Source organism: Triticum urartu, chromosome 5A, assembly GCF_056163025.1.
Source record: "Triticum urartu cultivar PI428250 chromosome 5A, HENAU_Tu73, whole genome shotgun sequence".
NCBI lineage: Eukaryota > Viridiplantae > Streptophyta > Magnoliopsida > Poales > Poaceae > Triticum > Triticum urartu.
Genome location: NC_141877.1, coordinates 536,757,508 through 536,782,339, shown reverse-complemented (window position 1 = coordinate 536,782,339; position 24,832 = coordinate 536,757,508). Strand labels below are relative to the sequence as shown.

The 24,832-nt window shown below is 46.0% G+C and overlaps 1 pseudogene; it reads left to right on the top strand.

The window, feature by feature from the left end:
- Nucleotides 1–96: 96 nt before the first annotated feature.
- Nucleotides 97–8,838, top strand: LOC125528854 (uncharacterized; annotated as a pseudogene).
- Nucleotides 8,839–24,832: the final 15,994 nt, after the last annotated feature.

The window sequence follows — 24,832 nt, the reverse complement described above, 5'->3', positions numbered from 1 at the left end:
ATGGATCCAGCAGATTGTATTGCTGTCCGTTTTCATTTCAATGGGGAATTTATCAATGACGGGAAGACAATACAGTATGTGGGGGGCAAAGAAGCAATGTCCTCTTTAGATCGAGCAACCTTGAGCTTACAGAGAATTCAACAATGTTTGAGTGAGCATTATGTCACAGTGGATGGACAGCAATTGCACTGGCTCTTCCCTGGGAAGGATTTATTTGATGGATTGTTGATGTTGTCTGAGGACAAGTCTGGTGAAACACTGTCAGCATGTACAACAGATGCAGGTGTGGCTGATGTGTATGTGGAGGATCCGGCCGTGCAAGATGAAGAAGTTAGTGAGGAAGATGATTGGGCTGAAGACGATTATGTAGCTACTGCTGATGAGAAGAAGTCCGCAAAGGAAAAGCCAATTGATGTAGAAAGCAGCTCCGATGATAGTGACTTTGTGCCACCAGATTGTTCATCGGATGACGATGAGGCAGATGCTATTAAGCAACATTACAAGAAATTCAAAAGGAGCAAGAAGATGGCAGCTGAAAAACTTGCACTTGAGTATGAGTTTGAAGCATTGAATGTAGTTAAACCTGAAGGCAATTATGAAGATGACTCAAGTGCCGAAGAGGATGAATCTTATGACGAGGATAGTGATGGTGAACTTATCAAGCGTGAGTCTGAATATGCTAGGTTTAATAAGAAAGCAGAAGTGATCAAGTTCACCTTGGGTATGACATTTAGTGGGAAGAAGGAGTTCAAAGATGCAATCATTCGTTATGCACTGAAGGAAAGGAAAGAAATCAAGTTCTTAAAAGATGAGGGAGTCAGAGTAAGGGCAAAGTGCACATGGCCTCATTGTCCTTGGGTGTGTTTGTTGAGGAAAACATCAAAGTTTGAAAGTTGGCAGATTACTTCATTTATGGAGGAACACACTTGTCCAAAAAGGAAAGATAGTGCACTAGTTACAAGTAGACGGATTGCAGAAAAGTTTGAGAGTTTGATAATGTCAAGTCCAGAATGGTCAATCCAGCAATTGAAGTCAACCGTGCAGGAAAAAATGTTTGCAAATGTGTCAATATCCAAAATCAAGAGAGCAAAAGCACTTGTCATTGGAAAAATGCTTGCGGCTAAAGAGGGAGAGTACAGCCAAGTGTTTGATTACCAACTTGAGTTACTTAGAAGCAACCCTGGGACTACTTGTGTGGTCAAGCTTCACCCAGATTTTGAAGAACCAACATTCCACCACTTTTATGTGTGCTTTGATGCTTGTAAGAAGGGCTTCTTAGCTGGGTGTAGGAAAGTTATATCCTTAGATGGATGCTTTTTGAAAGGGAGAGCAGGAGAGATATTAAGTGCCGTTGGTAGAGATGAAAATCATCAGATGTATCCAATAGCATGGGCACTTGTGGATAAGGAGACCAATGAATCTTGGGACTGGTTTTGTAGCTTGTTGTTTAATGATCTGAAAGTTGGAGATGGTGATGGCTGGGTTATAATTTCTAATCAGCAAAAAGGAATATTGAATGTTGTTCACCACTGGGCTCCAATGGCAGAGCATAGGAATTGTGCTAGGCACATATATGCTAACTGGAGGAAAAAATATAGGGAAAAGGACTGGCAAAAGCTATTCTGGGCTTGTGCAAAAGCACCTTGCACAATGTTGTTCAATCTTGCAAGGGCCAAGTTAGCACAATGCACACCTGATGGAGCAAGGGATGTTACGAACACAGACCCACAACACTGGAGCAGGGCTTGGTTCAGGTTAGGAAGTTGTTGTGATTCTGTGGACAACAACATTTCTGAAACTTTTAACAAATGGATAGTTGAGGCTAGATTATATCCTGTGATAACAATGTTCGAAACAATTAGGCAACAAATTATGATCAGGATACAAGAAATGAGAAGTGAAATGGAAAGTTGGACTGGCATCATCTGTCCAAAAGTACTGAAGAAGCTACAGAAAAGCATAGATTATTCTGCTTATGAGAGAAGTGCATATTTCAACCCCGAACTCTTGCCCTAGTCTAATTTACAACCCTGAACTCGAAAACCATCTAAATTACAACCCCCAACTCTTAAAACCGGTCAGAATTCAACCCTTCTCTCCCTGTTGACCAGTTTTGACCTAGTTGACCGGGTTTTGACCCGTTGACTAGTCAACAGTAAATTTTAAAAAATAAAAAATATAAAAATCACAAATAATTTATTTTTTTCACAAGGTGAATAGTAAATTTTAAAAAGTAAAAAAATTCAAAAAATAATTTTGATTTTTTCACCGTCTGAACAGTAAATTCAAAAAACAAAAGATATTAAAAAAAATAATATTTTTTGCATGGAAGATGTATCAATGTGTGAGGTCCATGCCAATTTTCATCGTGTTCGGACATCTAAGTAGCTCTCAGCCAAAAAAACAAAATCAGCCCGAACAGTGGACGACAGTTAACTGTTTCACGGACTCCACATTTGTCTTTTTTCTGAGAGCTACTCAAATGTCCAAACAAGCTAAAAAATTGTAACTTAAAAAAATACTATTCACCATGTGAAAAAAATAAGAAATAGATTTTTTTTAATTTACTGTTCACCTAGTCAACGGGTCAAAACCGGTCAACTTGGTCAAAACCGGTCAAGAGGTAGTGAAGGATTGAATCCTGACCGGTATTGAGAGTTGGGGGTTGTAATTTAGACGGTATTGAAGTTCGGGGTTGTAAATTAGACTAGGGCAAGAGTTCGGGGTTGAAATATGTACTTCTCTCTTCTGCTTATTGTCATGCAATTTTTAATGGCAATGATGCATATCAAGTGAAGACAAGAGTACATAGGAACACTGTCAGATTGCATGACAGGAAATGTAGTTGTAGGTATTGACAGTTGTCAGGCCTTCCTTGCTCTCATGCCATCAGCTGCATACACTGCACTACAAACAAATTGGACGATTACATTGCTGATTGCTACAGAGTGGATAATTTCAAAAAAAACTTATGCTTATTGTCTGCAACCTCTTGAGGGAAGAGCTGCATGGCCTGTGTCTCAGAGACCAAAACCAAAAGCACCTGGGCACATCAATATGCCTGGCAGGAAAAAGAAGTGTAGAACAAGAGAAGAGGAAGAAAAACCAAAGACTAGCAAAGTTAGCAAGGTTGGCACAGTGATCAAGTGTAGCTTGTGCAAGCAAAGTGGACACAACAAAACAACTTGCAAACAAAGAAATGGAGTGCCTAGTGCTAGTGCTCCATCTGCTTCTGCTCCTAGTGGTACTGCTCCACTTTCTGCTACGCCTAGTGCTCCTAGGGGAAGTGCTCGTCCACCAAGTGAAGCACCTGTTCTGGTAAGCTCGTTCACCATATTTTTCCGCCGTACTTTCTTTTTTTACCACTGCTGATATAATGTAGTACATCTAATTGTTCTATTACAGAGTTCACAACAAAGCACTTCACACAAAAGAAGGGCCACCATGGAGATGGCACCACCAAGACAAGCAAAGAGAAGGGCGCCAACTAATAACAACAGTAGGTCAAATAATTTCTCTGGAAATACCTTCAATGTACATGGAAGCTCGAATGTGAATGTCAATGTTTGCACTGGTACTTCTCGCGCGACAACTAGCAGCAAAGTTACCAAAGAGAGGAGCAGTAGCAATGGCAGTAACAAAGGCAAGGGGACTGGCAAGGCCAAATATGCTCGGTTTCGAAGCTTGCTGGGATTTGAAAATTGAGAGTTATTTGTGTGCTTGTGAGGTTTGTGTGTCGATCAGACCTATCTATGTGAGACATATGTGTCAGACCTATTTGTGAGACCTTTGTGTGTATCAGACCTATCTATGTGTATGTGAGACCTATGTATGTGTGTTTCAGACCTATATATATGTATATGTGACCACTTATGTTCAAGCCTTTTTATTTGTTCATATGATGCTCAAATGGTACCAAATGGCACCAAAATGCTGCCAAATTTTGACCAACAGATTAGATATTTTTCAAATTATCGATTTATGCATTATATATTCATTTCATTGTTGACATGGCATGCTGACTGCACGAGTTGACCTGGTCAACATGTGCTGACTGGACCAAAACCAGGGTCAAGGCGAGACAGGGGGGTAATTCGTCTGGTTTTTATAGTTGGAGGGTGCAACTTAGACGGTATAATAGATGAGGGGTGTATATTAGACCGACCAAAGAGTTGAAGGTTGATATATGCACTTCTCTCGCTTATGTCACATCGGCAACTAGATGCAGGTCAAGTGCTTTTCGTCCACTACTCGACTTAACTATAAGCTGAGTGTTGAACAGGGCTGCTCGGCATCATAAAGCCTTTGACTATAAGCCGAGTGTCACTAAACAATGTGTTGAAACATTTCACTTGGGTCCATCTAATGTTTTATGAAATATATTTCAAAAATAGTTGAAATATGAAAAAAAAACATCTAAATATGCCTAAGAGTTCTGAAGCTCTTCTCAATACAATTTCAAATATATTAAAGTTTCAAAAACAAATATTATAAGATATCGATCATTCAAAAAATGACAATGAGATTAAACTATGTGTTTTGTATGGGAGAGACAATGCATGTAACGGCCCTCTTCACAGTCTCACGCTCTCTCCTGGCACAAAGCTAACACACCTGACAATAGCATTTGTATTCCACTATTAAACCTTCTGTATTGCACATCAATAGTTTTCTCAAATTATATATGTAAAGTTTACATGAATCTCAATATGGTAATGAGTAGCGGATGCTTCACCAGTACATGCCGAACCGTTAAAAAGAAACAAATTTGACTGAAATGGCTCACGGAATCACAAAGGCCGGGATGCTATGCTATGGGACAAACAATCAATATAATAAAATAGTTACTCCCTCTTATTCATATTAATTTTCACTGATTTAATATAAAATTGTAGTACTAAATCAACGGCAATTAATAAGGATTGGAGGGAGTATTTTAAAGTTTCAAATATCACGGAACAAATTATGCCTACTTCATATCTTCTGCATATACTTGCATATTTTCATGAACAAAATAATACTTTCGTGTAATAGAAAAAAGTTCAGATATTAAAAAAGCAAGATTTTGGGCGCTAAAACAGTTGTTTTTGTACACCACACACAATGTATTTTTCATGGAATTTTGCGAACTACATGAAGTGTTAGAGTTGTGTCGAATATTGTATACAAGGTAGGTTACAGTTGGACTTGTTGTTGTATTGTGTTTAGATAGGATATGGCGTCGTGTCCAAGTAAGACACTTGTAGTCTAGGCCTCTCATATATAGCGGGGCTAGACACACGATGTAACCTATGCCAACATAATAGCACGGACACGCGGGGGAGCCGGCGGCATGTGCCGGCGCCCGGGCGGCCGGAGTGCGGTATTGTAACGGTGTCATGGGGAGGAGTGCCCGTAGTCATGCCCCGGGGATGTAGCCATGATGGTGAACCTCGTTAACAAATGCAGTGCCGTGCTTGTGTGATTGCTTGGTCCTCGGTAGATCGACGGAGCGCCTCGGATTTATTCTAACAAGTGGTATCATGAGCAAGGTTCGAGTTGAGGCCGTGGTGTTGATTTAGAGGAGGAGGAAAATTCAGCTCTGATCGGTTGTTCGCAGGAAAGATGTCATCGAGGGAGTGCCATAGGCGGATGAGAAACCGATCTTTCAGCGGATGAGTACAAGAAGCGAATCAAGAAGCACACGGTGGCATATTGGTTCCGGCGGATCAGAACAGAAGTCAGCAGCGAGTGGCGTCGGCGAGATCGATTCGTAGATTGACAGAGGCAGCGGCGGAATCCTAGCGTCGGAAGTCTCGGCCAGATCGGATTCGAAGCGATCGACTAGGCATACTACAGCCGGTGCTGGTAGGCTGGCCCAGGAGGGGCTGGCCGAGCCAGGCCATGCGTGGGCGGAGGCCCACGGGGCGCCAACGGAGTCATCATGGCTCGGTGGGCAGGTTGGGCCGTGAGAGCACATGGTAGCTAGTCCATGGGTGACTGCCGCAAGCGCGTGTGTGTGCTGGAGGCTACGAAGCATATGTCTGTATGCTGTAGAGAGCTATGAGAGATTTGTTAAGGAAAAAGGAGCATCACGAGCCAACACATTGCAATCAGGAGCAAGAGAGTAAAGGAATAAAGTCTAAGCTTGGTGTGGTGTGGTGTACGTCAAGATGGTTTTTGCATGGACACAGGAAAAGCTAAGCTGTGTGGGATTTTATTGGCTCTTTTGCTTGGTACATGGTCTTGTATGGAGATGGCAGCGTGTAGGTATTGTTTCGGCCGTGGCCGGATGGTAATCGAGGCGCAGGAGTCGCGGGTCCAGTACAGGTCGACGGAAGTTGGTATTTTGGGTTAATGCTTACATTGACAGGCTGTCTGAATTCAAGTGTTGCAAGAATTGTTTGTGCGACGGATATGCTTGATGGAGTAGCAGGATGCCAAGTTGATCAAGATGGACATTGTGAGGCAAGGATGGCGACGTGCGTATAAGGCTTGGAGTAGTCTGGAGCGCGCCGTGACAGGATCATGCAAACACAGGGCGTCAATCAATGCACAGATGTGCGGGGCGGAGACGACGCAAGGTGGAGCATGGTTGCAGTCGAACATACACGGCTGGGTCAGACTGGACTGTCTGACGGATCGACGGGGATGTTGGTCAAAGCAGAAGACGGCGGTGATTTCAGCGACGACGACATAGGAGCGTGATGCTGATGGTGGCCGACTTCTGGGGCGTGGAAACACCTGGTGCAGGCTTGAGGGCTTGTGCGGCTTCGACAGACTATTGCGTAGGGTTGACTCAAGACGGTGCACATGAGAGTTTGGAGTCGACAGGGCGCGGGAGGGTGGCATGTACAACCACCATGGAGTCATGCTGAAGGTGGAGCTGGAGTCTGACGGATGACTACACTCTGTGCTGATGGAGGAGCTACGGCGTAAGTTAACGGAGAGTCGAAGCCTATTTCAGCGGGGTAGCGAGAGACACGTGGTTTCAGACTGGGTACCAGTGGTCTGATGGAGACGTGATACTCGGCATCGGTCGGTGATGATCGGTGGTTCTCTGCAGTAGGGGTTGAGGCAGTGGGGGCTAGCTACCCGGGAGACTCGACCAGGACAGCAGAGGCTCGACGCAGTGATAGCAACGAGGCGTGCGGTAAGCACAGGACAAAGCGACATGCCAATGCACTAATGGTGAGACATGTGGTCAGACAAAGTGTGCAGGGCGTGCTGAAGCAGTGTTGACGAGTACCGGAATCAAGTTGGTGACTGGGTCTATCGGTGCCGGAAGATGGACAGGAGTTGACTATAGAGAATCTGTGAAAGTGACGGAAAGTCTGAAATTGTCAAAAGCGGAGAGAGTACATGGCCGTATATTCTGTGGTGTTCGGTGCACATGGCAAAGTGCGGGTGACAAGTACAGAAGGAGGTTGAGTGCTATAGCTGTGGGACATGTCAGAGAATATCCGGGGAAAAGGGTGAGACAACTGTGAATTTGACTCGAAGTGACACAGGGCAACGGTGAAATTCCTTCAAATTTCAGACAGACGGTCATGAAAGAGTGGTGATGTTGAGTTCAGGTAACTCTTATATATGACACCCAATATGTGAGTTGTTCATTTTTACGCAGATTAATGATCAGTGTGTGATGGCGTTGAGCGGATACTCCGAAAGTTGGGAGCACAAAGTAGAATAACGAGGAACTTAATTTTTGCTCGAGTGTTGACTGTGAAGAAGACGAGAAGGGACTACAGTTGCAGGTGGAGTCATATGAAGTCTTTGGAGTAGCAGCGGTACTCATGGGATAAGCTCAAGTCCAATGTACATAAAAGTTTGACGCATTGACGAATTCAAGGTGGTGGAGAATATTCGCCAAGATGGAGTTTGTTAGAGTTGTGTCGAATATTGTGTACAAGGTAGGTTACAGTTGGACTTGTAGTTGTATTGTGTTTAGATAGGATATGGAGTTGTGTCCAAGTAGGAGACTTGTATCCTAGCCTCTCATATATAGCGGAGCTAGACACACGATGTAACCTATGCCAACATAATGGCACGGGCACGCGGGGGAGCCGGCGGCGTGTGCCGGCTTCCGGGTGGCCGGAGTGCGGTATTGTAGCAGTGTCATGGGGAGAAGTGCCCGTAGTCATGCCCCGGGGATGTAGCCATGATGGTGAACCTCGTTAACAAATCTCGGTGTCGTGCTTGTGTGATTGCTTGGTCCTCGGTAGATCGACGGAGCGCCTCGGATTTATTTTAACAAGAACTTGGATATTTACATTCCCAAATTTTGTCCGGTAATTTATTGACACTTGGAAATTTGCTATTTGCATGTGAAAGCATGTTGTCCTCGCCGTGCCCGTCGACCTTTTGAATCTCTCGGTCACCAAGTCTGAACTTCTGACTGGTCACGGCCGTCATCCTCACTGTGACATGGACATGTGAGATGTCAACCCTCTAACGCACTCTCAGCTCCGATACGAGTCCACCCAAATTCCAAAACTCTCCATCGATCATCTGCTTCCGTGGATGCAAGCACGAGTGATTCGTCAACGCCCTTTTTTGCTTATAGATCCTGGCTCAGTGTAAGTCTTCCTAAATCCTAAAACACCTGGGTAGCACAAATATTTTGGTCTCTGGCCGGTCTTTCTGCCATTGTATGCCTCCGTTGACCCGATTGTTCCCGGCAAGCCGCTCTCTCCTGGCGCCACCATCGTCTCCGACAGCGGTGAGTTCGCCTTGGGATTCTTCTCTCCTTTCAACTCCATTGCTACGGCCACAGTGTACCTCGGCATCTGGTACGACGGCATCCCCGAGCTTACCATCATTTGGATCGCCAACCGTGTGAACGTCGCTTCTGCCTGATCCATCCATAAGGCTAGGTCATGAGTTTCACCCAGTGCATCCATATTGTGTGCCGACATGATCCCTATTCACCACTCTTTCGGTCAAAGGAGACGACGCCGAAGGAGTGATGCCATTGTATCACTTCCGAACACTATCGCACTGTTCTGTTGCCGATGGTTGACGTGCGCACCATGACAATGCCTAGCCGTCGCCACCAAAAGTGCCACGAAGATGCCAATGACGATGCGCCAGAGGAGGGACATGCCTCCGACGGCCTCCCCACGAGACCATGCCAACACCCGAGGCCTAGCTATCCCAACCTTTCATTGGCGTTGGGATCTCAGCTCACTATATTGTTTTACTCACAAAAGAAACATAGAAATTGACCTACTGTGGTTTGGCTGGCTCAACAGAATACATACAACATAAAAGTTGCGGGGTGGCCACTTTTTCTCAAAAAGGAGTTGAACCCCCGGCCTCTGCATCAAAGAGATGCCATATCCATTTTCTTTTAAAGTTGATGTAAGGCAACGAACCTAAGCATCAATAAAGAGTACAAAACATGGACAACCACGATAGAAGCATTACAAGAAAGGGAAAAGTATATTTTTCATCCCTCAACTCTTTTGAAAGTCTCGATTTAGTCCCTCAACTTCAAAAACCGGCAAACCTTAGTCCCTTAGGGTGTGTTTGGTTGCAGTCATCAACTAGAATGTCATGGGTCGGACCTATTCCGAGGCCTCGTTCCTGCGTTTGGTACGTAAGCGGACCAGGAACCAACTCATTCCCGCGGATGGAATATTCGGCCCATATCCGGAACACGCCGATACCTCCAAATCGAAGGAATCACGCGGAACCGGTCCTGGGTCTCGCTCTAGCCCGTCACTCCTGACAAATCCTCGCCTCTTCATCTTTCGTCTCCTCTCCCTCCCTGGTCCCTTCACGTCTCGATCTGAAGAGGAGCAGGTGCGGCGGCCGAGCCACTGGAGGCCGATGGCCTGTTCCGGCAGCGGTGGCGGCGTTCCTAGGACCAGTTCCGGCAGCGGCGGCGGCCTGATCTGCTGGGGCGCAGCACCGGCGACCTGATCTGCTGGTGCGCGTCGGCCTGATCTGCGCGCGGGAGGGGGGGAGGGGCGGTGGCACCGGCGGCCTAGTGTGCTGGGGGCTGCCTAGCATCTTCTGTGTAGATTTGCTTCTTCTTGAGTTAGCAATGATATGCATCGCGGTAGCAGATCATAGCTTCCATATATTCTTGGTTCTTCTGTGTAAATTGCTTCTTTTTGTTTGTAGAAATGTATTGGTGCAAGAGAATAGTCGTATGATATGTTTGATCTCATGTATCTCAGTATCTGTCATGCTTGTGTATAAATGTTATCAAAATGACCAAATTCGTTTTATTGTGTCTCACCAACCAAACACTCGAATGTAACCATTCCATTTCATTTATTGCCTCAACCAAACATAAGAATGGAACCGACCCATTCTAGTGGAATTGAATGTGATGGATGTTGGGGAACGTAGCAGAAATTCAAAATTTTCTACGCATCACCAAGATCAATCTATGGAGTCATCTGGCAACGAGGGAGGAGTGGATCTACATACCCTTGTAGATCGCGCGCGGAAGCGTTCAAGAGAACGGGGTTGATGGAGTCGTACTCGTCGTGATCCAAATCACCGATGATCCTAGCGCCGAACGGACGGCACCTCCGTGTTCAACACACGTACGGAGCAGCGACGTCTCCTCCTTCTTGATCCAGCAAGGGGGAAGGAGAGGTTGATGGAGATCCAGCAGCACGACGGCATGGTGGTGGAAGTAGCGGGATTCCAACAGGGCTTTGCCAAGCGCTGCGGGAGGAGGTAGATGTGTCATGGGAGGGAGAGGGAGGCGCCAGGGCTTAGATTGGGCTGCCCTCCCTTCCCCCCACTATATATAGGGACAAGGGAGAGGGGGGAGGCGCAGCCTTGGCCCTTCCTCCAAGGAAGGGTGCGGCCAGGGAGGAGTCCCTCCTCCCCAAGGCACCTCGGAGGTGCCTTCCACTTTTAGGACTCTTCCTTTCCCTTGATTCTTGGCGCATGGGCCTCTTGGGGCTGGTGCCCTTGGCCCATATAGGCCAAGGCGCACCCCCTACAGCCCATGTGGCCCCCCAGGGCAGGTGGCCCCACCCGATGGACCCCCGGGACCCTTCCGGTGGTCCCGGTACAATACCGGTGACCCCGAAACTTGTCCCGATGGCCGAAATAGCACTTCCTATATATAATTCTTTACCTCTGGACCATTCCGGAACTCCTCGTGACGTCCGGGATCTCATCCGGGACTCCGAAAAACTTTCGGGTTACCGCATACTGATATCTCTATAACCCTAGCATCACCGAACGTTAAGTGTGTAGACCCTACGGGTTCGGGAGACATGCAGACATGACTGAGATGACTCTCCGGTCAATAACCAACAGCGGGATCTGGATACCCATGTTGGCTCCCACATGTTCCACGATGATCTCATCGGATGAACCACGATGTCAAGGACTTAATCAATCCCGTATACAATTCCCTTTGTCTAGCGGTACGATACTTGCCCGAGATTCGATCGTCGATATCCCGATACCTTGTTCAATCTCGTTACCGGCAAGTCTCTTTACTCGTTTCGTAACACATCATCCCGTGATCAACTCCTTGATCACATTGTGCACATTATGATGATGTCCTACTGAGTGGGCCCAGAGATACCTCTCCGTCACACGGAGTGACAAATCCCAGTCTTGATTCGTGCCAACCCAACAGACACTTTCGGAGATACCTGTAGTGTACCTTTATAGCCACCCAGTTACGTTGTGATGTTTGGTACACCCAAAGCACTCCTACGGTATCCGGGAGTTGCACAATCTCATGGTCTAAGGAAATGATACTTGACATTAGAAAAGCTTTAGCATACGAACTACATGATCTTGTGCTAGGCTTAGGATTGGGTCTTTGTCCATCACATCATTCTCCTAATGATGTGATCCCGTTATCAATGACATCCAATGTCCATGGTCAGGAAACCGTAACCATCTATTGATCAACGAGCTAGTCAACTAGAGGCTTACTAGGGACATGGTGTTGTCTATGTATCCACACATGTATCTGAGTTTCCTATCAATACAATTCTAGCATGGATAATAAACGATTATCATGAACAAGGAAATATAATAATAACCAATTTATTATTGCCTCTAGGGCATATTTCCAACAATGGAACCATGACATTCCATTCCACTTTGTTCCACAACCAAACACACCCTTAACTCTTGAAACCGGACACGTTTGGTCCCTCATACCACTTCAGGTGGTTTTCGTTCGATGTGGACTGGTTTTGACTAAAACTTGACACGTCGTCTGGGTTTGACTGGCACGTCACCGCCACTTCAGTGCCATGTCCGGTGCCCTCATCCTGCAAGTGTAGAGCTACGTCTCCTGGTCATCGGGGATATATAGTGCTCCAATGAAGACTTAACGCGGATCGAGTCCAGGGCATGGAGGCGTGGAGCAGCGACGGTGGACGTCGGTAGCCGTGTCTTTGCTTCCTCCGTCGCATCGCAGTAGCCGTTTGGACCGCAATAGGCGTAGATGTTGCACCCCGGAAATGGCCACTTCCAGAGGACGGACCACTCTGATGTCTTGCTGCTCCAGCTTTGGAGTTGATACTCGCCGAAGTATGTTAGGTGTGCGGGGCGCCGTCGGAGGGGAGCTTTATTACGGTACCCTATACTGCTCCGGGCGAGGTGGGCCAGTATAACTAAATATCACCGTTGATTTTGTGTGGGCAATATGGACAATTTTTCAGTACGCGAAGGCCTAAACGTGAATGTTGTTGGGGCAAGATGCCAGCCTATTTCGGAGTAATAGCTGGGACTTGACATAGCTTGCTCGCTCCCATGGCCGCCATGCTCTAGCTGACCTTGCTGCCGCCTGCCGTGTACTGCGACCCGACGCGCTAGTCTACCTTGGGGTCACGTCGCTATTTCTCGGTGGGAACAAGACATGGTGGCCACGGCTCCGTCAGCGCCCTCCTCCGTCCTGCCCGGACAGCATGGCCAGACCACGAACTTCTGTACACGGCATGCTTCTACATCAACGGACAACGACACAAAGTGGTTTGGTTGCCACCGTTGTGAACCAGGACAAAATGAGCATGGTCTGGGAGGGGCGCAGGCCAACGCCTCATGGCCTATTGGAGAAGAAGAGCATGGTCCGGGCCGAGGCCTACGCCAAGCTGTCGAGTGCTGGATCCACGCACAGGGAAAGAACAGGATTCAGGCTTGTCGAGGGAGGGAAGACAGGATGGAGAATAGGACGATGCACTGCGATGGCCGTCGGAACTCTACCAGCATAGGTGGACGAGAACAGCGCGCGGGGTGGGTTGGGGACTTGGGGGCGGCTGAATTGAAGAAGTCCAAAAATGCCCTCATAACATATATACTGTTGGTCGAGAAGGACCAGTGCTACCTATACTGCTCGCGATGTTGTTGGTCTGCTCGCAGCGGTACAGATCGGTCATGGGCATTGGATTTCGCGGATTAACGGTCCATATTCACTACAGGGTACCATAAAAGAGCTCGTCGGAGAAAGTGTAGGTGAAATAGATCTCCTCTTTGTTGTCCACGACGGCCAAGTAGGTTATGACATCTGCGCTGGCATTATTCCCCAGCTGGTATTGAGGTTCGCTTGTCACCTGGTGTTGGGGAACGTAGCAGAAATTCAAAATTTTCTACGCATCACCAAGATCAATCTATGGAGTCATCTAGCAACGAGGGAGGAGTGGATCTACATACCCTTGTAGATCGCGCGCGGAAGCGTTCAAGAGAACGGGGTTGATGGAGTCGTACTCGTCGTGATCCAAATCACCGATGATCCTAGCGCCGAACGGACGGCACCTCCGCGTTCAACACACGTACGAAGCAGCGACGTCTCCTCCTTCTTGATCCAGCAAGGGGGGAGGAGAGGTTGATGGAGATCCAACAGCACGACGGCGTGGTGGTGGAAGTAGCGGGATTCCAACAGGGCTTCGCCAAGCGCTGCGGGAGGAGGGAGAGGGAGGCGCCAGGGCTCAGGGTTGGTGCTGCCCTCCCTTCCCCCACTATATATAGGGCCAAGGGAGAGGGGGAGGGCGCAGCCTTGCCCCTTCCTCCAAGGAAGGGTGCGGCCAAGGGGGGGAGGAGTCCATCCTCCCCAAGGCACCTCGGAGGTGCCTTCCCCCTTTAGGACTCTCCCCTCCTCTTGTCCCTTTGGCGCATGGGCCTCTTGGGGCTGGTGCCCTTGGCCCATGTAGGCCAAGGCGCACCCCCTACAGCCCATGTGGCCCCCCGGGGCAGGTGGCCCCACCCGGTGGACCCCCGGGACCCTTCCGGCCGAAACTTGTCCCGATGGCCGAAATAGCACTTCCTATATATAACTCTTTACCTCCGGACCATTCCGGAACTCCTCGTGACGTCCGGGATCTCATCCGGGACTCCGAACAACTTTCGGGTTACCGCATACTAATATCTCTATAACCCCAGCGTCACCGAACCTTAAGTGTGTAGACCCTACGGGTTCGGGAGACATGCATACATGACCGAGATGACTCTCCGGTCAATAACCAACAGCGGGATATGGATACCCATGTTGGCTCCCACATGTTCCACGATGATCTCATCGGATGAACCACGATGTCAAGGAATTAATCAATCCCGTATACAATTCCCTTTGTCTAGCGGTATGATACTTGCCCGAGATTCGATCGTCGGTATCCCGATACCTTGTTCAATCTCGTTACCGGCAAGTCTCTTTACTCGTTCCGTAACACATCATCCCGTGATCAACTCCTTGATCACATTGTGCACATTATGATGATGTCCTACCGAGTGGGCCCAGAGATACCTCTCCGTTTACACGGAGTGACAAATCCCAGTCTCGATTCGTGCCAACCCAACAGACACTTTCGGAGATACCTGTAGTGTACCTTTATAGCCACCCAGTTACGTTGTGACGTTTGGCACACCCAAAGCACTCCTACGGTATCCGGGAGTTGCACAATCTCATAGTCTAAGGAAATGATACTTGACATTAGAAAAGCTTTAGCATACGAACTACACGATCTAGTGCTATGCTTAGGATTGGGTCTTGTCCATCACATCATTCTCCTAATGATGTGATCCCGTTATCAACGACATCCAATGTCCATGGTCAGGAAACGGTAACCATCTATTGATCAACGAGCTAGTCAACTAGAGGCTTACTAGGGACATGGTGTTGTCTATGTATCCACACATGTATCTGAGTTTCCTATCAATACAATTCTAGCATGGATAATAAACGATTATCATGAACAAGGAAATATAATAATAACTTATTTATTATTGCCTCTAGGGCATATTTCCAACAATCTCCCACTTGCGCTAGAGTCAATAATCTAGTTCACATCGCCATGTGATTAACACTCACAGGTCACATCTCCATGTGACCAACATCCAAAGAGTTTACTAGAGTCAATAATCTAGTTCACATCACTATGTGATTAACACTCAATGAGTTCTGGGTTTGATCATGTTGCTTGTGAGAGAGGTTTTAGTCAACGGGTCTGAACCTTTCAGATCCGTGTGTGCTTTACAAATCTATATGTCATCTCCTAGATGTAGCTACCACGTTCTATTTGGAGCTATTCCAAATAACTGTTCTACTTGGAGCTATTCTAATTTGTTGCTCCATTATACGTATCCGGCATCTCTACTCAGAGCTATCCGGATAGGTGTTAAGCTTGCATCGACGTAACTCTTTACGTCGAACTCTTTATCACCTCCATAATCGAGAAAATTCCTTAGTCCACTAGTTACTAAGGATAACTTTGACCGCTGTCCTGTGATCCATTCTTGGATCACTCTTGTACCCCTTGACTGACTCATGGCAAGGCACACTTCAGGTGCGGTACACAGCATAGCATACTATAGAGCCTACGTCTAAAGCATAGGGGACGACCTTCGTCCTTCCTCTTTCTTCTGTCGTGGTCGAGCTTTAAATCATAACTTCATACCTTACAACTCAGGCAAGAACTCCTTCTTTGACTGATCCATCTTGAACACCTTCAAGATCATGTCAAGGTATGTGCTCATTTGAAAATACCATTAAGCGTTTTGATCTATCCTTATAGATCTTGATGCTCAATGTTCAAGTAGCTTGATCCAGGCTTTCCATTGAAAAACACTTTCCAAATAACCCTATATGCTTTCCAGAAATTCTACGTCATTTCTGATCCATAATATGTCAACAACATATACTCATCAAAAATTCTATAGTGCTCCCACTCACTTCTTTGGAAATACAAGTTTCTCATAAACTTTGTATAAACCCAAAATCTTTGATCATCATCAAAGCATACATTCCAACTCCGAGATGCTTACTCCAGTCCCCAGAAGGATTGCTGGAGCTTTGCATACTTATTAGCATCTTTCAGGATTTGACAAAACCTTCCGTTTTGTATCACATACAACCTTTCCTCAAAAAAACGTCGAGGAAACAATGTTTTGACATCCTATCTGCAAGATTTCATAAATAATGCAGTAATCGCTAATATAATTCCAACAGACTCTTAGCATCGCTACGAGTCAGAAAGTCTCATCGTAGTCAACTCCTTGAACTTGTCGGGAAACATCTTAACGACAAGTCGAGCTTTCTTAATGGTGACATTTACCATCATTGTCCGTCTTCCTTTTAAAATCCATCTGTACTCAACAGCCTTACGACCATCAAGTAGTTCTTCCAAAGTCTACACTTTGTTTTCATACATGGATCCTATCTCGGATTTTATGGCCTCGAGCCATTTATCGGAATCCGGGCCCACCATCGCTTCTCCATGGCTCGTAGGTTCATTGTTGTCTAGCAACATGACTTCCAAGACAGGATCACGTACCACTCTGAAGTAGTACGCATCCTTGTCATCCCACGAGGTTTGGTAGTGACTTGATCTGAAGTTTCATGATCACTATCATAAGCTTCCAGTTCAATTGTTGTAGGTGCCACAGGAACAACTTCCTGTGCCCTGCCACACACTAGTTGAAGAGACGGTTCAATAACCTCATCAAGTCTCCACCATCCTCCCACTCAATTCTTTCGAGAGAAACTTTTCCTCGAGAAAGGACCCGATTCTAGAAACAATCCCTTATTGCTTTCGGATCTGAGACAGGAGGTATACCCAACTGTTTTGGGTGTCCTATGAAGATGCATTTATCCGCTTTGGGTTCGAGCTTATCAGCCTGAAACTTTTTCACATAAGCGTCGCAGCCCCAAACTTCTAAGAAATGACAGCTTAGGTTTCTCCAAACCATAGTTCATACGGTGTCATCTCATCGGAATTACGTGGTGCCCTATTTAAAGTGAATGTGGTTGTCTTTAATGCCTAACCCATAAACTATCGTGGCAATTCGATAAGAGACATCATGGTATGCATCATATCCAATAGGGTGCAGTTATGATGTTCGGACACACCATCACACTATGGTGTTCCAGGCTGTATTAGTTGTGAAACAATTTCCACAATGTCTTACTTCTGTGCCAAACTCATAATTCAGATATTCATCTCTATGATCATATCATAGATATTTTATACTCTTGTCACGACGATCTTTCAACTTCACCCTGAAATTACTTGAACCTTTCAATAATTCAGACTCGTGATTCATCAAGTAAATATACTCAACATCTACTCAAATCATCTGTGAAGTAAGAACATAACGATATCCACTACATGCCTCAGCACTCATTGGATTGCACACATCAAAATGTATTACTTCCAACAAGTTGCTTTCTAGTTCCATTTTACTGAAAACGGGGCTTTCAGTCATCTTGCCCATGTGGTATGATTTGCATGTCTCAAGTGATTCAAAATCAAGTGAGTCCAAACGGTCCATTTGCATGGAGTTTCTTCATGCATATACACCAATAGATATGGTTCGCATGTCTCAAACTTTTCAAAAAATGAGTGAGCCCAAAGATCCATCAACATGGAGCTTCTTCATGCGTTTTATACCGATATGACTTACGTGGCAGTGCCACAAGTAGGTGGTACTATCATTACTATCTTATATCTTTTGGCATGAACATGTGTATCACTACGATCGAGATTCAATGAACCATTCATTTCAGGTGCAAGACCATTGAAGGTATTATTCAAATAAACAGAGTAACCATTATTCTCCTTAAATGAATAACCGTATCACGATAGACATAATCCAATCATGTCTATGCTCAACGCAAACACCAAATAACAATTATTTAGGTTTTAATACCAATCTCGATGGTAGAGGGAGCGTGCGATGCTTGATCATATCAACATTGGAAACACTTCCAACACATATCGTCAGCTCACCTTTAGCTAGTCTCCGTTTATTCCGTAGCTTTTATTTCGAGTTACTAACACTTAGCAACCGAACCGGTATCTAATACCCTGGTGCTACTAGGAGTACTAGTAAACTACACATCAACACAATGTATATCCAATATACTTCTATCAACCTTGCCAGCCTTCTAATCTACCAAGTATCTAGGGTAATTCTGCTCCAGTGGTTGTTCCCCTTATTACAGAAGCACTTAGTCTCGGGTTTGGGTTCAACCTTGGGTTTCTTCACTAGAGCAGCAGCTGATTTGCCGTTTCATGAAGCATCCCTTTTTGCCCTTGCCCTTCTTGAAACTAGTGGTTTGACCAACCATCAACAATTGATGCTCCTTCTTGATTTCTACTTTTGTGGTGTCAAACATCGCGAATATCTCAAGGATCATCATATATGTCCTTGATATATTATAGTTCATCACGAAGCTCAAGCAGCTTGGTGGTAATGACTTCGGAGAACCATCACTATTTCATCTGGAAGATCAACTCCCACTCGATTCAAGCGATTGTTGTACTCAGACAATCTGAGCACAAGCTCAACAATTGAGCTTTTCTCCCTTAGTTTGCAGGCTAAAAAATCGTCGGAGGTCTTATACCTCTTGACGTGGGCACGAGCCTGAAATCCCAATTTCAGCCCTCGAAACATCTCATATGTTTCGCGACGTTTCAAAACGTTTTCGGTGCCTCAACTCTAAGCCGTTTAAATGAACTATCACGTAGTTATCAAAATGTGTATGTCAGATGTTCGCAACATCCATAGACAACGTTCGAGGTTCAGCACACTGAGCGGTGCATTAAGGACATAAGCCTTCTATGAAGCAATGAGGACAAACCTCAGTTTACGGACCTAGTCCGCATAATTACTACTATCAACTTTCAACTAAATTTTCTCTAGGAACATAACTAAACAGTAGAACTGAAGCGCGAGCTACGACATAATTTGCAAAATCCTTTTTGACTATGTTCAGGATAAACAAGTTCATCTTATGAACTCCCACTCAGATAGACATCCCTCCAATCATCTAAGTGATTACATGATCCGAGTCAACTAGGCCGTGTCCGATCATCACGTGAGACGGACTAGTCAACATCGGTGAACATCTTCATGTTGATCGTATCTACCATACGACTCATGCTCGACCTTTCGGTCTCTTGTGTTCCGAGGCCATGTCTGTACACATGCTAGGCTCGTCAAGTCAACCTAAGTGTTTCGCGTGTGTAAATCTGTCTTACACCCGTTGTATGTGAACGTAAGAATCTATCACACCCGATCATCACGTGGTGCTTCGAAACGATGAACTTTCGCAACGGTGCACGGTTAGGGGGAACACCTTCTTGAAATTTTAGTGAGGGATCATCTTATTTACTATCGTCGTTCTAAGTAAACAAGATGCAAAAACATGATAAACATCACATGCAATCAAATAATAGTGACATGATATGGCCAATATCATATAGCTCCTTTGATCTCCATCTTGGGGCTCCATGATCATCTTGTCACCGGCATGAAACCATGATCTCCATCATCATGATCTCTATCATCGTGTCTTCATGAAGTTGTCTCGTCAACTATTACTTCTACTACTATAGCTAACGGTTAGCAATAAAGTAAAGTAATTACATGACGTTTATGTAGACACGCAGGCCATAAATAAATTAAGACAACTCCTATGGCTCCTGCCGGTTGTCATACTCATCGACATGCAAGTCGTGATTCCTATTACAAGAACATGATCAATCTCATACATCACATATATCATTCATCACATCCTTTGGCCATATCACATCACATAGCATACCCTGCAAAAACAAGTTAGACGTCCTCTAATTGTTGTTTGCATGTTTTACGTGGCTGCTATGGGTTTCTAGCAAGAACGTTTCTTACCTACGCAAAGACCACAATGTGATATGCCAATTGCTATTTACCCTTCATAAGGACCCTTTTCATCGAATCCGATCCGACTAAAGTGGGAGAGACAGACACCCGCTAGCCACCTTATGCAACTAGTGCATGTCAGTCGGTGGAACCAGTCTCACGTAAGAGTACGTGTAAGGTCGGTCCGGGCCGCTTCATCCCACGATGCCGCCGAATCAAGATAAGACTAGTAACGGCAAGCATATTGAACAAAATCAACGCCCACAACTACTTTGTGTTCTACTCGTGCATAGTAACTACGCATAGACCTAGCTCATGATGCCACTGTTGGGGAACGTAGCAGAAATTCAAAATTTTCTACGCATCACCAAGATCAATCTATGGAGTCATCTAGCAACGAGGGAGGAGTGGATCTACATACCCTTTTAGATCGCGCGCGGAAGCGTTCAAGAGAACGGGGTTGATGGAGTCGTACTCGTCGTGATCCAAATCACCGATGATCCTAGCGCCGAACGGACGGCACCTCCGCGTTCAACACACGTACGGAGCAGCGACGTCTCCTCCTTCTTGATCCAGCAAGGGGGGGAGAGGTTGATGGAGATCCAACAGCATGACGGCGTGGTGGTGGAAGTAGCGGGATTCCAACAGGGCTTCGCCAAGCGCTGCGGGAGGAGGGAGATGTGTCATGGGAGGGAGAGGGAGGCGCCAGGGCTCAGGGTTGGTGCTGCCCTCCCTTCCCCCACTATATATAGGGCCAAGGGAGAGGGGGAGGGCGCAGCCTTGCCCTTCCTCCAAGGAAGGGTGCGGCCAAGGGGGGGAGGAGTCCATCCTCCCCAAGGCACCTCGGAGGTGCCTTCCCCCTTTAGGACTCTTCCCTCCTCTTGTCCCTTTGGCGCATGGGCCTCTTGGGGCTGGTGCCCTTGTCCCATGTAGGCCAAGGCACACCCCCTACAGCCCATGTGCCCCCCGGGGCAGGTGGCCCCACCCGGTGGACCCCCGGGACCCTTCCGGTGGTCCCGGTACAATACCGGTGACCCCGAAACTTGTTCCGATGGCCGAAATAGCACTTCCTATATATAATTCTTTACCTCCGGACCATTCCGGAACTCCTCGTGACGTCCATGATCTCATCCAGGACTCCGAACAACTTTCGGGTTACCGCATACTAATATCTCTATAACCCCGGCGTCACCGAACCTTAAGTGTGTAGACCCTACGGGTTCGGGAGACATGCAGACATGACCGAGATGACTCTCCGGTCAATAACCAACAGCGGGATCTGGATACCCATGTTGGCTCCCACATGTTCCACGATGATCTCATCGGATGAACCACGATGTCAAGGACTTAATCAATCCCGTATACAATTCCCTTTGTCTAGCGGTATGATACTTGCCCGAGATTCGATCGTCGGTATCCCGATACCTTGTTCAATCTCGTTACCGGCAAGTCTCTTTACTCGTTCCGTAACACATCATCCCGTGATCAACTCCTTGATCACATTGTGCACATTATGATGATGTCCTACCGAGTGGGCCCAGAGATACCTCTCCGTTTACACGGAGTGACAAATCCCAGTCTCGATTCGTGCCAACCCAACAGACACTTTCGGAGATACCTGTAGTGTACCTTTATAGCCACCCAGTTACGTTCTGACGTTTGGCACACCCAAAGCACTCCTACGGTATCCGGGAGTTGCACAATCTCATAGTCTAAGGAAATGATACTTGACATTAGAAAAGCTTTAGCATACGAACTACACGATCTAGTGCTATGCTTAGGATTGGGTCTTGTCCATCACATCATTCTCCTAATGATGTGATCCCGTTATCAACGACATCCAATGTCCATGGTCAGGAAACGGTAACCATCTATTGATCAACGAGCTAGTCAACTAGAGGCTTACTAGGGACATGGTGTTGTCTATGTATCCACACATGTATCTGAGTTTCCTATCAATACAATTCTAGCATGGATAATAAACGATTATCATGAACAAGGAAATATAATAATAACTTATTTATTATTGCCTCTAGGGCATATTTCCAACACCTGGTACCCCGTCCATGGAGGGGTACGGACTACCGGCCGTGCCCCATCCCAGATGAATACCTGGAGGAGTGTGCTTGTATCACCGCCAAAGGAGAATCTCCCCGAAAGTGGCATCATGAGCTAGGTCTATGCGTAGTTTCTATGCACGAGTAGAACACAAAGTAGTTGTGGGCGTCGATATTGTCAATTTACTTGCCGTTACTAGTCTTATCTTGATTCGGCGGCATCGTGGGATGAAGCGGCCCGGACCGACCTTATATGTACGCTTACGTGAGACTAGTTCCACCGACTAACATGCACTAGTTGCATAAGGTGGCTAGCGGGTGTCTGTCTCTCCCACTTTAGTCGGATCGGATTCGATAAAAAAGGGTCCTTATGAAGGGTAAATAGAAATTGGCATATCACGTTGTGGTTTTTGGCGTAGGTAAGGAACGTTCTTGCTATGAAACCTATAGCAGCCACGTAAAAACTTGCAACAACAATTAGAGGACGTCTAACTTGTTTTTGCAGCATATGCCGTGTGATGTGATATGGCCAAAAAGATGTGATGAATGATATATGTGATGTATGAGATTGATCATGTTCTTGTAATAGGAATCATGACTTGCATGTCGATGAGTATGACAACCGGCAGGAGCCATAGAAGTTGTCTTAATTTATTTATGACCTGCGTGTCAACATATAACATCGTGTAATTACTTTACTTTATTGCTAAACCGTTAGCCATAGTAGTAGAAGTAATAGATGACGAGACAACTTCATGAAGACACGATGATGGAGATCATGATGATGGAGATCATGGTGTCATGCCGGTGACGACGATGATCATGGCGCCCCGAAAATGGAGATCATAAGGAGCTAAATGATATTTTCCATATCATGTCACTATTTGATTGCATGTGATGTTTATCATGTTTTACATCTTATTTGCTTAGAACGACGGTAGCTTACATAAGATGATCCCTCGCAATAATTTCAAGAAAGTGTTCCCCCTAATTGTGCACCATTGCGAAGGTTCGTTGTTTCGAAGCACCACGTGATGATCGGGTGTGATAGATTCTAACGTTCGAATACAACGGGTGTAAGCCAGATTTACACACACAATACACTTAGGTTGACTTGACGAGCCTAGCATGTACAGACATGGCCTCGGAACACGGAAGACCGAAAGGTCGAGTATGAGTCGTATAGAAGATACGATCAACATGAAGATGTTCACTGATGTTGACTAGTCCATCTCACGTGATGATCGGACACGGCCTAGTTGACTCGGATCATGGTTCACTTAGATGACTAGAGGGATGTCTATCTGAGTGGGAGTTCATTGAATAATTTGATTAGATGAACTTAATTATCATGAACTTGGTCTAAAATATTTACATTATGTCTTGTAGATCAAATGGCCCACGCTAATGTTGCCCTCAACTTCAACGCGTTCCTAGAGAAAACCAAGCTGAAAGATGATGGCAGCAACTATACGGACTGGGTCCGGAACCTGAGGATCATCCTCATAGCTGCCAAGAAAGATTATGTCCTAGAAGCACCGCTAGGTGACGCACCCATCCCAGAGAACCAAGACGTTATGAATGCTTGGCAGTCACATGCTGATGATTACTCCCTCGTTCAGTGCGGCATGCTTTACAGTTTAGAACCGGGGCTCCAAAAGCGTTTTGAGCAACACGGAGCATATTAGATGTTCGAAGAGATGAAAATGGTTTTCCAAACTCATGCCCGGGTCGAGGGATATGAAGTTTCCGACAAGTTCTTCAGTTGTAAGATGGAGGAAAATAGTTCTGTCAGTGAGCACATACTCAAAATGTCTGGGTTGCACAACCGCTTGACTCAGCTGGGAGTTAATCTCCCGGATGACGCGGTCACTGACAGAATCCTTCAGTCGCTTCCACCGAGCTACAAGAGCTTTGTGATGAACTTCAATATGCAGGGGATGGAAAAGACCATTCCTGAGGAACATCAAGTGTTGATGGTGAATAAAATCACTAAGTTTAAGAAAGGCAAGGGTAAGAAGAAATTCAAAAAGGACGGCAAGGGGGTTGCCACGCCCGGTAAGCAAGCTGTCGGGAAGAAGCCAAAGAATGGGCCCAAGCCCGAGACTGAGTGTTTTTATTGCAAGGGAAGTGGTCACTGGAAGCGGAACTGCCCCAAATACATAGCGGACAAGAAGGCCGGCAACACTAAAGGTATATGTGATATACATGTAATTGATGTGTACCTTACCAGTACTCGTAGTAGCTCCTGGGTATTTTATACCTGTGCGGTTGCTCACATTTGTAACTCAAAGCAGGAGCTGCGGAATAAGCGGAGACTGGCGAAGGACGAGGTGACGATGCGCGTCAGGAATGGTTCCAAGGTCGATGTGATCGCCGTCGGCACGCTACCTCTACATTTACCTACGGGATTAGTTTTAAACCTCAATAATTGTTATTTAGTGCCAGCTTTGAGCATGAATATTGTATTAGGATCTCGTTTAATTCGAGATGTCTACTCATTTAAATCCGAGAATAATGGTTGTTCTATTTATATGAGAGATATGTTTTATGGTCATGCCCCGCTAGTGAATGGTTTATTCTCAATGAATCTCGAGCGTAATGTTACACATATTCATAGTGTGAATACCAAAAGATGTAAGGTTGATAATGATAGTCCCACATACTTGTGGCACTGCCGC